Genomic DNA, 15,826 nt, shown 5'->3' on the forward strand with positions numbered 1-15,826 from the left:
GGGGATTGAGTAAAGAGGAAGCTATTAGTGACAGACAGACTTTATCCCTGTCTCCCACTGTGGAGCCAGACACAGCCTGTTGTTTTAAAAATATTTTTTTCTTTTAATTATTGACACTATAACAGATGTCCCTCATTCCCTCCCCGCTTTCCAGCTTCCACGCAGCCCCCGTTTTAACACAAGTGCCTCATGCTCCGAAGTAGAGTGACCAACCATCCTGGTTTGCTCTGGACTAAAGAGGTTCCCAGGAGATGGGACCTACGGTGCTCAAACTGGGAGAGAACAGGGCAAACCGGGCCAAGGTGGCCGCCCTATTTCAGTGTCCTACGGGTCCCAGTAAAAATATGAATTCTCCCTGTGCTTGATCAGCTGGGTGGGAAGAAGAAAGCAGTGTTACTGGAATAACCCACATGTATGAAAGGAGAATTAATCTCTAAACCTAGGGTTTCTCATACTGGGAGTTAGTGTAACAGGTTTTTACAGTTCTCTGTGGGAATATTATTTTTATTTCAGTGATAAAGCTAAATGTAAGATATTTTTAAAAAGGAATCAGAGCATGTGTCTTATAACAGGACATGGCTTAGAACCTTCGATGCCTGAGTTTTGGGCTGTTTGATGTCTGGAAGCTCTGCTTCAGTTGTCAGGTCAGAACAAGTAAAAAGCAAAGTCCAACTCTACAATTAATACCAAGCGAAGGCCAAATGTCTTCCCTGCAGGTGATTCCAATAAAGCTCTCCCAGTCTTTCTACTAGAAAAGAGGTGAGAAAATGGAGTTACAGCAAAACACAAAGTAGTGAAAACGTAGAACTCAAACGTCTGTATGTGTCATTGCAGTTAGTAGCCTTCGGGTTGAGACTCCCGGATTCGCTTTGGTGCAGTAGCATCATCGGTTATGTTAAATTACTGTTTCTAATAATTACCGTTTATTGGCTTAGCAACTTTTTGATTTTTCACTTGGTTTTATTGTTGAATGAGAACAATAGTTATAATTAGTTTATATTAAGATTTTGTGCATACTGTACAAGTAACAATTAATGTCAACACTGAGAATATAGATTTTATATAAATGCAGTGTTAATGTAAATGTAAGTAATATTTTCTTCCTTTAAATGGCAATATAAAGAGAAGTATGTACAGCCTTCTGAAGGTATTCTGACTTAGTGCAGATACATTTCTGTTGTAAAATTTTAGGCTCTGTTGAGAGAGATAGCAAGGATTCGGTGGGGAGGAAGGAAGGGGAAGTGGGAGGCCACTTTGTTTAAACAGCTAACATACTTTTTATAGTTCTTATCTGATTTTCTGCCATGTTTGATTGTATTCTTTAGAATCCACAAACTTTTTATGTAAAGAGAGCTGATTAATGAAGCCCATGATTTTAGTGGTAAGATTCTAAGGAAATATAAGTTTTTAGGTGGAAGTCATTGGGGGTGGATATCTGATATTTGAGTGTATAATAATATTGAGAAATAAAATAAATAATACTTAACATATATTGATTTCTTACATGTCACATATTGTTCTGTTTATTAGACTGTTTTCTTTTCCTCAACCACTTATGAATAAGCTATTGTTATTTCCATTTCATAGGAGAGAAAGCAGAGGCACAGAAAAGTGCAGTAATTTGCCTGAGGACACACACTTACAAATAATGAATCTTGATTTTGCAAGTATTCTGGTTTTAGAGTGCACACTCTTAGGCATTATGCTATTAAATGTGATTAGCAATATCAGTATCAATGACCTATCTTAGAGAATACATTTAAGACACTAAGTAAATGCATGGAAATAAGTAATTAGCAATCAACAAATACCAATTTATAATTAAAGACAGATCTTTGGTGCTAATTACTGTATGTGACATTAAAGTGAAAAGGGACAAGAAAAATTTTACAGTATAACTGAAGACTCCATTTTATTTCACATTTATAATGTAGCTGCACATTATATAACTAGTGATAAACTAGAATTTACTGGTGTCGTCAAGCCTAAATGGGGATTCCCTTATTGACTAAGATTCCAAAAAGTTAGATGGCAGTGCTGTAAAATGTTTGGAATGTTGCATCTAAAATAGCCCCATTCCTAAAAGTGAAGAATATAAGAAAAGTGTAGGTGTTTGAGGACTAGATTATGTTCTATTAAAGTTCATCTTCCTAGGAGAAAATATTTTGCTACTTTATAAGCTTGGGTTGCACAAGAACTGGAATTTCTGAATGAGGTAAAGTTATTACTGTCATTAATAAGGGTTCTGTTACTTAGTAACTTGGAACATTTTATTGTCTTCCTAAAGTAATAAACTCATTAGGAATGATCAATATAAGGCCTCAAAATTGTTTCCAAGGAGTATATTTAAACCTGGATTTATATATATATATAAATTTACATATACCAGAAATATTTCTTCCTCAGTGAACAGCATATAAAGAGGCTTCTGTTTTTGTTTCTAAGGCAAAACAGCAGAAATGTAAATGGGTCACTTAAATGAACAGTCCAAGGGTAGGGCTCATTTTAAAAGTAAATGGATAAAAGGGCTTAATCGGTGTCATCAAGAATGTACTTATTTATATTTTGCAAGGTATTTATTCTACTTGGTTGGTTTTATGCTCATGTTTATTTATGTGAATCAAAAATTAGGTTCCACCATTTCAAGAATAATATGATCTCTATAGCTAGTGATACCGGAGAAGCAACAGAGCTTCTTAGATTGGGAAAGTCCTCTGAATGATTTTGATTTAATTCCTGTTTTGACTTAATTCCTGTCACTATCTTGGGTTGAATTACTATGTTCTATAATGGGGAGTTCTGATTGGCCACTCCGGGTCATGTGCCCATTCTTGTGATGGGAGGTTAGAGCTATGCATTTGATAAACATCACAAGAAGTGTGACTGAGTCTGTCCAATGGGCACAGATACTTGACAAAAGCTTACATAATATTCTATGAGGCTCCTTTTGGGGTGGGGGCAGACATAGCCTTTTGTCTTTTTCTGATACTATGGCTACTTTGGTAGGATGTAACCACGGGTAGCCAGTGGCCATCTTGCTTGTCATGTGGATAGGGCCTATCTAATAAGCTGTGGTCAACCTTAATATTCTTCAGTGAATTTTTTGGCTCCCTGAGTTTTAAGCACACAGTAGATTTGTATTTCCAGACCCCCTTGTGGTTGATGGCATTTTGTTACTTGCTCTGGACAATAAATCATGAGAAAAACTGATGTATCACTTCTGGGTGGAGAAATTAATTACTGATGTTAGTTTCTCTGGAGTTCTTTCCATTAGGTATAGCACTTGACAACACTGAAAATGTTTGCTCCCACCAGTCAGAATTATTCCTGAGTTATTACTCTTTCATAATTACTGAATTATCCCTGAGTGATAGGGCCTTCTTGTTGGATCCCAGTGGACATCCTATATAATAAAAGGCTAATATGCAAATCGACCAATCGGTGGAACGACCAGTCGTTATGATGTGCACTGACCACCTGGGGGCTGATGCTCAATGCAGGAGCTGCCCCCTGGTGGTCAGTGCACTCCCACAGGGGGAGCACTGCTCAGTCAGAAGCTGGGCTCACAGCTGGCAAGCACAGTGGTGGTGGTGGGAGCCTCTCCCGCCTCCGCGTTAGCGCTGAAGATGTCTGACTGATGGCTCAGGGAGCGGGCCTATGCCATCAGTCAGACATCCCCTGAGGGCTCCCAGACTGCGAGAGGGTGCAGGCCAGGTGGAGGGACCCCCTCCCCACCCCCCTTCCCCCCGCCGAGTGCACGAATTTCATGCACTGGGCCTCTAGTATGATATAAGCAAGAAAAGAATCTTTGTTCAGTTTTAAGTCAGTTAGATTTTGGGCTTGTTTGTCACTGCACCATGATGTAGACCATCCTGATAATTCTAAAGCTGTAAATTCCCATATTGCTTTATTGTATTCACTCAATCTCATAACTATTGTATGGCTCAAGTGATAAGGCAAATATTACCAGTATTTATTTTTGTATTTGTTCTCATAATCAGGTCTTTAATTTTCATATCAGATATATGTAGAGGATTCGGTATAAATTGTTGCATATCTTCCTAAACATTTGTGATTGCCTCCACTGAGTGCCTTTTATACAGCTAAGTATAATTTATTTATCAGGAGATACTAATTTTTTCCTTCATACATTCTCAGTTCCTAAACATTAAGACATTAAACACTTCCTTCCAAACCTGGTTTGCATTAAAGAAAGCCTGAATGAAAGGGATTTATGCTGTAGTGCAACATTCTAAATTAGCAATACTGAGACTTGACCCTGTACAATTTTCCAAACTTTTTTACTATGCTGAAATCATAAGTTTTATTGACGTGTAAGCTATATTTATCTCCTTTCTTTCTTCAGGGCTCTTTTTCCTTGCAGAAGAATGTCAAGGAAACAGTAAGTTTCTGCCTTTTATTAACCAAAGTTAAAAGACAACAGAAATTGCCCCAATGAAATATTTTAAAATGACATGAAGATAATATATAACTTGATGCTTATCTTTCTGCAACTGAAAGTTTCATTTGAGGAATCAAGTTATAACAGATGGAAATTTTGAACGTGAGTTGTAAAACCAAGATTTAAATTTTCAAAGGAAATAAATTAAAAGTAGGTTTCATAGCTCCGCTAGTAAGATACCTTCATCAAAAAAGGGTAACACAAGAATTAGGTTGTTAGAGATTTTTCAGGAATCGGTGCAAATGATTTCTTTGGTGTAAGCTGTGCAGTGATTCCTGCTCTTTGACAGAAGGTTGGAAGCATGTCTAGTGAAAAGCACTCCATCAGGCCCATGGAGTTTTGAGATGCGATTCCTGTAGTTACAGTATGGGGGACTGGAATCTGATTATAGCTGCTTTGCCAGTGGAATTGCTGTGACTAGATTTTTATTGGTCCCAGTTTCTCTGGGAAAAGGGTGAATGAGTTGCACCTTTGCATCAGAGGATGGACGAATGAGAGATCCAATCTGGAGCCATTTGAAATCCAGCCAAAAAGTTATTCTGAAAGTTCTGTGAGCTCCCCAAAGAGAGTCCGAATGTGGTGAATGGCTAAACATCAATGGGCTCAGTGGGAGCAGCTGGAAGATTGATCCTGTGTGTCTTGGGAAAGAACAACAGAATGTTCCCAGTTGGGGAATCTCTGAAGAAGGCACAAAATTACTCAATAGTGAAGGAATAAACCTTAAACATCTGCCAGGCTAAGAGAATGCAAACCTAGCTTAGAATGAGGCCATTTAAGTAAGAACTTGCTTCTTTCTCTTCCCTTTCCCACTACCTAGACCCTCTTGTTTGCAGAAACAGTGATGGGAATGCTTCTAAAAGGAGTTGGCCTCTAGCAAGGCTAGCTCAAGGAGAGGAGACAGTACAGCCAACTCTAGACTAAGATAGGTGGCTAGACTTTTTTGCTGTGGAATTGAGAGAGTGCTTGGGACTTAAAGTGGCCTAGGCTTTCATCTTCTCTAAGAAATCAGGGGCAAACCGCTCCATCAGCAGGTTTAGAGAGACGAGAGAGTAGCTCTTTGGGCACACACCCACGGGACATGTTTGTTCAGGTTACTGGTTATGTTCATTAAGTCTTATATTTGAAAAAAAACCATAGCTTTTCTAATCTCTAAATGATACTTTTCATTAATCTATTACTTTAATTCTAAGTTGCATTAATTTTTCACATATTTAAAATTGACATGTACATTTAATGTGAAAATTTGTCTTCTTTCCAAAAATGTTTCCAAAATATTAATAATGCATCTTAGAATTGCTTGGGTCCTAGGATTTAGGAACTGCATTATTAAAAAGATGTGCTATTTTCACATAATACTTTACATAATTTTATATTAAATATTGGATTGAGTCACTGAGGGGGCCAAAATAATTATTTAATATCTGCAGTACCAATATAAATTACTTTGATCTTGAAAGTTCCACATAAAAATCAACATAGTATTTCTTGAAAGTGCAATCCTTAAGGATCCTGCTTTCAAGTAAAAAAAAGGCTCTATTGGTAATTTAAAACAGTAAATTGTTTTGTTAATTACAACTATAGTTATCTGACTTTTAAAGAGCTCAAGGCTCATTTTATTCTCAATTTTGTTTAAATGTACAATGAGAAATCATTGGACTCATCCTATATAATAAAAGGCTAACATGCAAATTGACCAAACGGCAGAACGACTGGTCACTATGACGCACATTGACCACCAGGGGGCAGATACTGAATGCAGAAGCTGCCCCCTGGTGGTCAGTGCACTCCCACAGGGGGAGCGCTACTCAGCCAGAAGACAGGCTCAAGGCTGGCAAGCACAATGGCGGTAGCGGGATGTCTAATAGCTGTCGGACATCCCCCGAGGGCGCCTGGACTGCGAGAGGGCACAGGCCGGGCTGAGAGACCCCCTTGCCCCCTCGAGTGCACAAATTTCATGCACTGGGCCTCTAGTTTTATATAAGAAGTCTTAATACGTAGGTTATTTGTTTTAGATAATGTAAGTATAGTGTCAAACTGAAATGCTAATTTCTCAGGTTCCAGTCTAGTGTTGTTTTTTTCTGATACTTAGAGATACATAAGGTGCATCAGAAAAATATAGCATTATTGGAAAAAATTGCATTCACATTAACTGCCCATATCAATTACAACTTACATTTATTTCCAGATGTGTAAAAAATGAATTTTATTCAGAATGAAGAGAATATAATACTCGATGCTGTAAGGTAGTACTAAGTTAACAAATGAATCATGTTTGTTGAACCCTGCTCTCATTAAGGAACTATTTGGTGTGGAGAAGAGTACACAAAAAAGTATAAGACACAATTCCTACTCTCAAGGAAATGACATTTTATCTGAAGAGAGATCTGTGAAAAATAACATGCACATGGGGCCACATGGTGAGAGCACAAGAGGGGCACAGACGAGGAATCTCATCCATCCTTACAGCTTTACCAACTACCTAGAGTGGGGTGATTTCCAACTTACTGCTTCTAGCCTTTGACCTCCTTAGTAAGTTTTATTTTCATGTTTTCCATATTTTCAACTACCTCTTACACATTTTTATCTGACATCCTCAGGATGACTCAAATAAAGCATTATCTTCCCCCAACAACCTTGGTCCTGCTTCTGTATTTCTTCTTTGTAAGGTCATTGCAGCTTCTCAACAATGAAGAAAACCCCCCCACTCCCCCATTACCCCTGTCTCCAGCAGAGCTGTCTACCTCCTCTCTATCTATGAGTCTCTCTCTATTGTGCTTGGTAGGCCCGTTTGTTCATTAAATTCCACAAAGAGTGAAATCATATGGTACTTGCCTTTCTCAGACTGTCTTATTTCAATTAGTATAATGTTCTCCAGGTCCCTCCATGATGCAGCAAAGGGTAAGATATCCTTCCTTTTTATGGCAGAGGAGTATTCCATTGAGTAAATGTGCCAACAACTTTGTTTTTTGTTGTTTTTCTCCCCCCTTTGCCCCCAACAAAAAGGTAAAACCCTTTTTTTAAATTATCCTTCCCTTTAGAAATTCACAGGGGGCCATTGGCTCTTTTGTAATTTCAAGATAATTCTGGTGACTCTTCTGTAGTGCTAGGGTTTTGCTGGAGGAGTTCTTACCTGATATCACTAACCACTTTTCTGCTGACCTTGAACTAGCCGGAGACAGGTTATATAAATCATTGTGAACTTCTGCAAAGCAAAGTGTGATTAAAACCTCAAGGAAGGCTTAACATTTTTTTTTTCACTTCTTTGATTTTTAATAGCATAGAATAAGAAGTGTGCACATCCTGGCCTTTACAATACATCAGATAATTTTGTGTAAAGGAACCAATACCAGAGAATTTGAATTCAGTAGCTTTCCATTCTGATCAGCTAATTTTTTGTTATATGAGATCAGTTTTACTCCTTTACCTCAATCAGGATTTGTGGGGCTTTTAGGCAAGTCTAGATAAATGTGAGTGAGGTGGAGTAATCATTGGGGCCGTTAAAAAGCCCACTAACCTACATTTTCTCAATATCTGAATGGTATTCTTGAAATGGAATGCAGTGGAGTGAATAATGACCTGGAAAGGTGCTAAGGAAACAATCCCAGTGGCCAGGAATGGAAATCGATATGCTCACTTCTTCCTGCTCACCAGTACTGGCAGCTTTGTTCAGCGCTGTTTGTTTTGGAACCGACATGGTACTCGTCCCACAAAAGGGGGTGAGTTAAGATCAGAGACCACGCATGCCCTCGAGTGTAAGTGATTTCCAAGCTGACAGAATTTAGGGACCACTCCTGGGCGAGAATGCCTGAAAGACACTCTCCATCTCAACTTTCAGGAGATCAATCAGTTCCTTTGTACAACAGAAACGGGCCCATAAAAGGGGAACTGGGATAGAAAGCTACTTGTAAAAATGTATTTTATTGGAAAATAACGTGCTCAGGCTCTTAAGTTAGAAGCTGAACTTTTCAGTGCGGGAATATAAAAATAGGTCAAGAGACACATTAAAATAGATCATGAGGAGCCTGTTTCCAGTGACTGTCACGGGTAAGCCAGCAGCAGCATATCACAGATAATATGCGTTTTCTTCCTCGACAGTTTCAGCTGTAACTAGAGAGGCTCAAAGTGGCAGTCATTCATAAACCCATAGGTGGTAACAGAGTTTTTTCAAGTCCATTTTTTTTTTCTTCCTCGCTCGGTCTAGGCTGCCACCCTCTTTATAGCCCATTTTATTTGATAATCAACACTTGAGAGAAAGACAGGTGGCCATGCTTCTTAAATACCTCTGTGGCTTCCCGGGCCTCTTGCTGGCTACAAAACCTTCTCTTCTATAGCTATTCCTTTGGCTATGTTGAAAATGCTGGTATAATACTAAGTAAGTACAGTAAAATGGAATGAACCTTAAGAGTTTAAACTAGAAACAGTACAATTTCTATCTAGTGCAGTATTTTAAAAAATTGATTCGGTTGTCAATATTTTAAAATAGGAAGATTTCACACCCCAAAAACTCAGATTCCCAGCTTCCCTTTAAGATTTGGAAAGTTGTATTGCATTCGCACCTGACCAAAACCAGCTGTCGCTAAGTGGGGACAGCTCTCTCCAGAGGGGTTAAATTGTAAAAAGGGCAAAATTTCACCATATTGGTTTGTTTCTTAATCAGAATTTATGCTCTGCTTTACCTGTTTAGATTGTATTAGATATTTGAGCTGAGAATGCCAAATGAATGCATGCAATTTTATTCTCTTAATTGGAGATGGCTAATCAGAATTCGGTTGCTGCTTTTGTAAACCATATAAGTAGAATCAAGCCTTACAGGTTTTCATCCTACACTCTCAGCTCTCTTCTGTTTGACTCTATTTGAAGTTTGCTATCGTACAACAGCAGTTAATTTGGCTCAGTCTAGAGAGATGTGGCAACGAGAATTGTGTGGAAGTATATTTCCTGTGGCTACCTGTCTTGGGAGGTTTCTTAGATGGGATGTGACCCCATTTAAAGCAGAAGCTTGAAGCAGGAAAAAATAATTACCCTACTCTTCAAAATTGCTACAGTCTTTCAGGAGGGCAGTTTATTAAGAAGTTTATCAAAAGCATTAAAAGCTCTTATATCCTTTAACCCAATAGTTTCATTCCTAGAAATAGACTTGAAAAAATAATCAGAAATGGGCTCGAACATTTATTGTGATGGTACTTACAATAAAAAAAATATAGGTACAATCTAAATACTGAACATTAGAATAAATTCTGGTATATACTTATGAATTGAAGCTATGCAGCCACTGGAAATAATGTTTACAAGAATGTCCAACAGTGATGTAAATGCCAATGATTTATTATAAAATGAACAAAGGCAGTAAGATTCCAATTATCTGAAACTCACATTTGCTTGCAGATACACAGAAAAAAGGGAATATTAATAACAAAATATTAATTGTAATTATCTGGAATAGTGACATTTAATTTTTCCTATAATTTTAAATTTCTGCTATGAATAAATGATTTTTGTAACTGGAAAAGGACACTTAATTTAAAATCTGTTTCTCTATTACTCTTCTGATTTTTCTCTCCCAACGTCACTGCTTTCCAATCTTCAACAACAACTAGTGTCAAAAGAATGAATAAAAAGGTCAGAATACTGTCACGAAGTGATTGAGATTAGAGAATCTTAATCAAGAGGCAGGGTGCTTCAAATATCAGTTCAGATATTTTTGGCTCTATGAGCTCCAGTAAGTACGTAGCATTTCCGTGCCTCAGTTTCCTCATTATAAAACAGCTATGTGGTAATACTTGTAGAGTTATTGTAAGAATTAAGTAAGCTACTATTTTAAATAACTTAAAATAGAGTCTTATCTGTTTTAGATGCTTTTGTGCTTATTGAATAGATCAAGTATAGTATGAGAGCTTTAGGTTACAGATGGCCATTGCAACCTTTTAAAATTTAGGTTGTAAAGGTTTTGAGAGAATAAACTTGTTTCCCTTGGATTTTTGAAGTGACCCATTGTGCTTTCTGGGCTCAGGTGAGAGTTGTTGGAAGTGGCATTAGCAGTCTGGTGAATGTGTATCCCATATCCTTGAACCTTTTCTATTGCTCCTCAAGGACTGGGTCGGGCTCCTGAGCACTGCTGGAGATGGGTCAGCTTTGTGGAGTGCAGCTTTGACTAAGAATGACAGAACTTAATGGATCCTTAAAGTAAAGGAGGCCATGAACTCAGATCAGACTGGAAGGACGCATGTTTTGCTTATCTCAGAAGAATCTGGAAACATTAGTTTCACAGGCAAGGGGTGATGTTCCGGGGCCAAACTTAGAAAAATAAAAATTATTCTTGCTTCCTCTCCCATCCGCCATCTGCGATGGAGTCCCCGCCCAGATGCAGATTTTCATGAAAACCCTCATGGGGAAGACCATCACTCTCGAGGTTGAACCCTCGGATACGATAGAAAACGTAAGGGCCAAGATTCAAGCTAAGAAAGGAATTCCCCCTGATCAGCAAAGACTGATCTTTGCTGGAAATAATGTTTACAAGAATGGACGTACTTTGACTACAGCATTCAAAAGGAGTCCACTCTTCATCTTGTGTTGAGACTTTGTGGTGGTGCTAAGAAGAGGAAGAAGGAGTCTCACACCACCCCCAAGAAGAACAAGCCTAAGAGAAAGACGGTGAAGCTGGCTGTCCTGAAATACCACAAAGTGGATGAGAATGGCACAACCAGTTGCCTTCGCTGGGAGTGCCCTTCAGATGAATGTGGTGCTGGGGTTTTTATGGCCAGCCATCTTGACAGACATTATTGTGGCAAATGTTGTCTGACCTATTGCTTCAACAAACCAGAAGACAAATAACTGTATTTGGGTTAATAAAAGACACGAACTAAAAAAAAAAAATTATTCTTAGAGGTTTTCCTAACCACATACTAAATACAGATGAGACTGACTCATATGTACTTAGTCTCTAGAAACTGTAGAAATGGGGGTATTTTTATTTTAATGGAAAATGTGCAGTTTCTCACTTGTAAATATCTATAGTCTGAGGCTTCCTGTCTTTAAGGAGCTTAGAGCAACCATCCCTAGACTTAGCTGCTGGAGAGTATGTCTAGGTGTGTTCATGCTGCCTTCAGGTCTCTGATCAAGTGTCCCTTATGAATGAGGCCTTTTCCACCTACCTGATATAAATTAGCAGCCTCCTACATATTCATTCATTCTCATATTCTCTCTCTCTCTCTCTCTCTCTCTCTAGCTTTAACCTGTCTTTATTTTCCTTTATGGCACTTAAAATTTTCTAAATGTTCTAAAATATTAAATGTTTACTTGTTTGAGTGTTTATTTTTGGTCTCTTCCCATAGGAGTGAAAGCTTTACAAGGATACGGACATTAACCATAAGCCCCCAATATCTTAATGAACATACAAAATATAGATGGTTCTGATACATATCCCTAAGAGAAAATGATAGGAATTCCTGTACCAGTAGCATATTTTTAAGGCCACAGGCAGATATCATTGCTTTACCTGGAATGAACTATCAAAACTTACTGGATTAGATTTAATCCTTGAATTCTTTTCTGATCCTTCTAGCTGCAAATTTCTCTTTTCTCTCAATTCACATGATGCTTGATTGTTTTCTGATGATACAGATCATTTACACGAATGTAGTGTAGTATAGTAGTTAGAAGTGGGGGTGAAAGATTCAAGTATGTATGTGAGTTTCTTACTACATTTACATACTTGGGAAAAATTACTTTCTCTTAGTCCTAGTTTCCTCATTTTTAAAATGGGGATAACAATACTACCTACTTGCCTGACATTATAAGCACTCACCATACATTAGTTATTGTTGTTTTTTAATATTTTTATTGATTTCAGAGAAGAAGGAAGACGGAGAGAGAGATAGAAACATCAATGATGAGAGATAATCATCGGTTGACTGCCTCCTGCACGCCCTTTACTGGGGATCAAGCTGGCAACCCGGGCATGTGCCCGTGACTGGAATCGAACCTGGGACCCCTTAGTCCACAGATCGATGATGCTCTATCTACTGAGCCAAACCAGCTAGGGCCAGTTGTTATTCTTGTTATGTGGTTGGCTTTGTCCTTCCCCTGAGTGTGAATTCTCTAGGATAAAATTGGTTTGGTGTATCATACTTCTGGTTCCTCTATGTTGTAGATTCCCAAGTCATGTTTGCTGAGTGGATGAATATATGAATGTACTTCACTGATCAGGTAAAAACGACTCTTTGGGGAAAGAAAGACAGATCAGTATGCCTGGGCACACTTGCTTCCCACAGACATGTATTTAGGGCTGCAAACACCTTGTAGTGTTTTCAATCCATATACCTTTAAATATTTAAGGTCCTAAATCGACCTCTTGCTGCGCTTTCTGCCTCCTACCTTCAGAACTTATTTCTTACCCATTGTGAGCTAACCCCTGCTGGCATCAGTCCCATAAAAGAAAATGAATGTGCTTATTCCTAAATAAATAATGACACTGTTGCTAGTTTTTTCCACAAGGGATTCTTCCATGTCTCACTGGAGCAGTGAGACACACAGAGAAAAGACTTCTATGCTCTTCCCTTGAAATGGAAAGAGGCACTTCAAAAGCAAATATTTCACATTTGTTTGGGGTGCTACTGACACATGTCTCAATTTACAGTTACGGGGAAGCTCTAGGTTACAAAGCTGACATCTGAAAGAAAGGACTGATATGGGGAAATTTGACAGTCTCTGCCTTTGCCATCACCCCATGGATGATGGTAATTTCATAGCGATGACAGCTTGGGACACAGTTATGGAAATCTTCTTTTTTCCTCTATCAAATATACATTAAATTAGTGTGTGTGTGTATATATATATATGTACATGTATTTTAATATTTTATTTCAAATTTACATTCAATGTGTATATGTATGTATATGTGTATATATATGTGTGTGTGTGTGTGTGTGTATTTTAATATTTTTTCTCTATTAAAAAATCACTCTCTGTTGGTACCTTGACATCTGTAAGAAGGTAGGACAGCAGCAGAGAATCTATTTTATCTTTGATTTAGGACTAATCTGCATGAAAGAACACCTGGAGCTGCAGAGATAGTTGTAAATGTGAATTCTATGTCCATGACCAGAAGTTTTTTTCTTTCTCATCCACTTTCTCCTCCTCTTCTTCCAATTCCTTTCTCTCTCCTTCTCCCGTTTTCCACTCCCCTCCTCCTTCTTTCCGGTCAAACAGGTAGCACACTGGTTTCTTTCAGTGAATCAGCATCATCTCTCGAGATTTTTAATTTTTATTAAAGTTCATCTGATTCTGATTTTCTGCCAGCCACTGACAGCTTTCTGTAATTCTTCAGTCTCACTTCTCTCTCTGATCACAGTGTGCCCCATTATGATGACAAAGTGGCATCTGATTTTAAGAGTGTAAATACCACACTGGACTTCTCTATGTTTCATCCTTCACTGGTAGACTACGGCTTTATGGCTCATAAATAAGGCATAGCAAGGATAGTTAAAATCTAGGAAATGTATGTATAATACATCATACAAAAGGTTCCCATTTCCCAAGCAAGCAAGCTTTCTATCAATGCAATATATCTCTCATATTATTCTTGTGTATGGAAAAAATTTTATTTTAACATCATGATTCATCAATATAGACGTATCCACCTTGAAGTTGGTGACATGAAATCATAGTGTGTTAAAGGTAAAGGGAGCTCTGAAGATCTTGCAATTTTTGCTATTTTAAACGGGGATATCCAGGCTCTTGATTCTCATCTAACTCGTGAGTGGCCCCTGTGCCTCCACTTGTGCTGCCAGCCATGCCAGGTAGGAGCTGCCCAGGAAAGGTAACTGACGATGTGTTAGGCTCTATTAGCAGGACTGGACTATCTTGTTAGTACTGAGCCCACAACCCCAGACTATGAGAGCTGTTTTATTCTCCACTCATCCGCATCTCAGGTTTTTCTCCTTGTAGACATTGTGTTCTCAAAAATATTCAAGGATACAACGGGCCTTGGATGTAGGCCTTGGAGCCTGAGTATGATTGTGCTGGGAAGGAAGTATGCACACCTAAGCAGAGCTGATCTATGTTTTGTTTTTCTCTGTGTACTGCAGTTTTTTTCCAAAGCGGAAATAACATTGAACCTATAATTTTGGAGTTTGAACTTATACCTTAAAGCAGGGGTCCTCAAACTTTTTAAACAGGGGGCCAGTTCACTGTCCCTCAGACCGTTGGAGGTCCGGACTATAGTTTTTTAAAAAAAACTATGAACGAATTCCTATGCACACTGCACATATCTTATTTTGAAGTAAAAAAACAAAAAGAAAACAAATACAATATTTGTATTTGCATGTGGCCGGTGGGCCGTAGTTTGAGGACCCCTGCCTTATAGAGTTGTAAAAAAAAATAAAAAGATAAAATATTTAAAACCATAAAGAAAAGCGGGTATTTGGGAAGAGGATATCTCCTTTCCTTTCAATCCTATTTCCAGTCTGCCTTTCTCAGATGAACCATGGGCCTGGGAGGAAGCTGGCTGCAAGGGAGGCTTTGGTTCTGCAGGAGTTATGATGGGTCACAGGAATATGTTTTTTGGTGCCTCTATTGGTAAATGAGATTCTAAAGGTCAGTACCAGAGGGAACCGCAGGGAGGATCAGAACTGTCATGTCCTGGGGAAACCATGGACCTCTCTTATGTGTGGAGCCCTCATAGAAGATCAACCTTAGCTATGTGTGTGGCTGATCTCTGTGGGGCCCATGAGAACAAGGACATTGAGTGGGTGGATAAAGTCCTCCTTGCCCCCGAGGCTGAGAGAGTGAAAGCAGGCCAGGGATCAGGCCAAGTATTTCCTTTGATGTGTTCAGAGACTTACTTAAGTACTTATGGTACTCCAATAACCAAATCTTAGACTCCATAGAAAAATAAAATTAAAGGCACCCAGAAGCTAGAACAGTGATGGCGAACCTATGACACATGTGCCAGAGGTGACACGCGAACTCATTTTTTTGGTTGATTTTTCTTTGTTAAATGGTATTTAAATATATAAAGTAAATATCAAAAATATGAATCTTTGTTTTACTGTGGTTGCAAATATCAAAAAATTTCTATATGTGACACGGCACCAGAATTAAGTTAGGGTTTTTCAAAATGCTGACACGCCGAGCTCAAAAGGTTCGCCATCACTGAGCTAGAAATATGAAGGTCAGTCAGAATAAACCAAAATCCAAATCCAGTGAAATAGGAACTAGAGGAGCCAAATGCGAACTTGAAAAACATAATGAGCATTCAAGACAATATGAGAGTCAACTTTCTGGAGTTAAAAAAAAACAATTTCTGTGCAAACATTTTTTGGTTTAATTAAAAGAGAGGTTGGTGGAGATGTTGGTCAGAGCTGG

The 15,826-nt window shown here is 38.5% G+C and overlaps 1 pseudogene; it reads left to right on the forward strand.

The window, feature by feature from the left end:
• Nucleotides 1-10,794: 10,794 nt before the first annotated feature.
• LOC102758599 lies at nucleotides 10,795-11,335 on the forward strand (annotated as a pseudogene).
• The last annotated feature ends 4,491 nt before the right edge of the window (nucleotides 11,336-15,826 follow it).

Source organism: Myotis davidii, unplaced genomic scaffold (genome assembly GCF_000327345.1).
Source record: "Myotis davidii unplaced genomic scaffold, ASM32734v1 scaffold192, whole genome shotgun sequence".
Lineage (NCBI taxonomy): Eukaryota > Metazoa > Chordata > Mammalia > Chiroptera > Vespertilionidae > Myotis > Myotis davidii.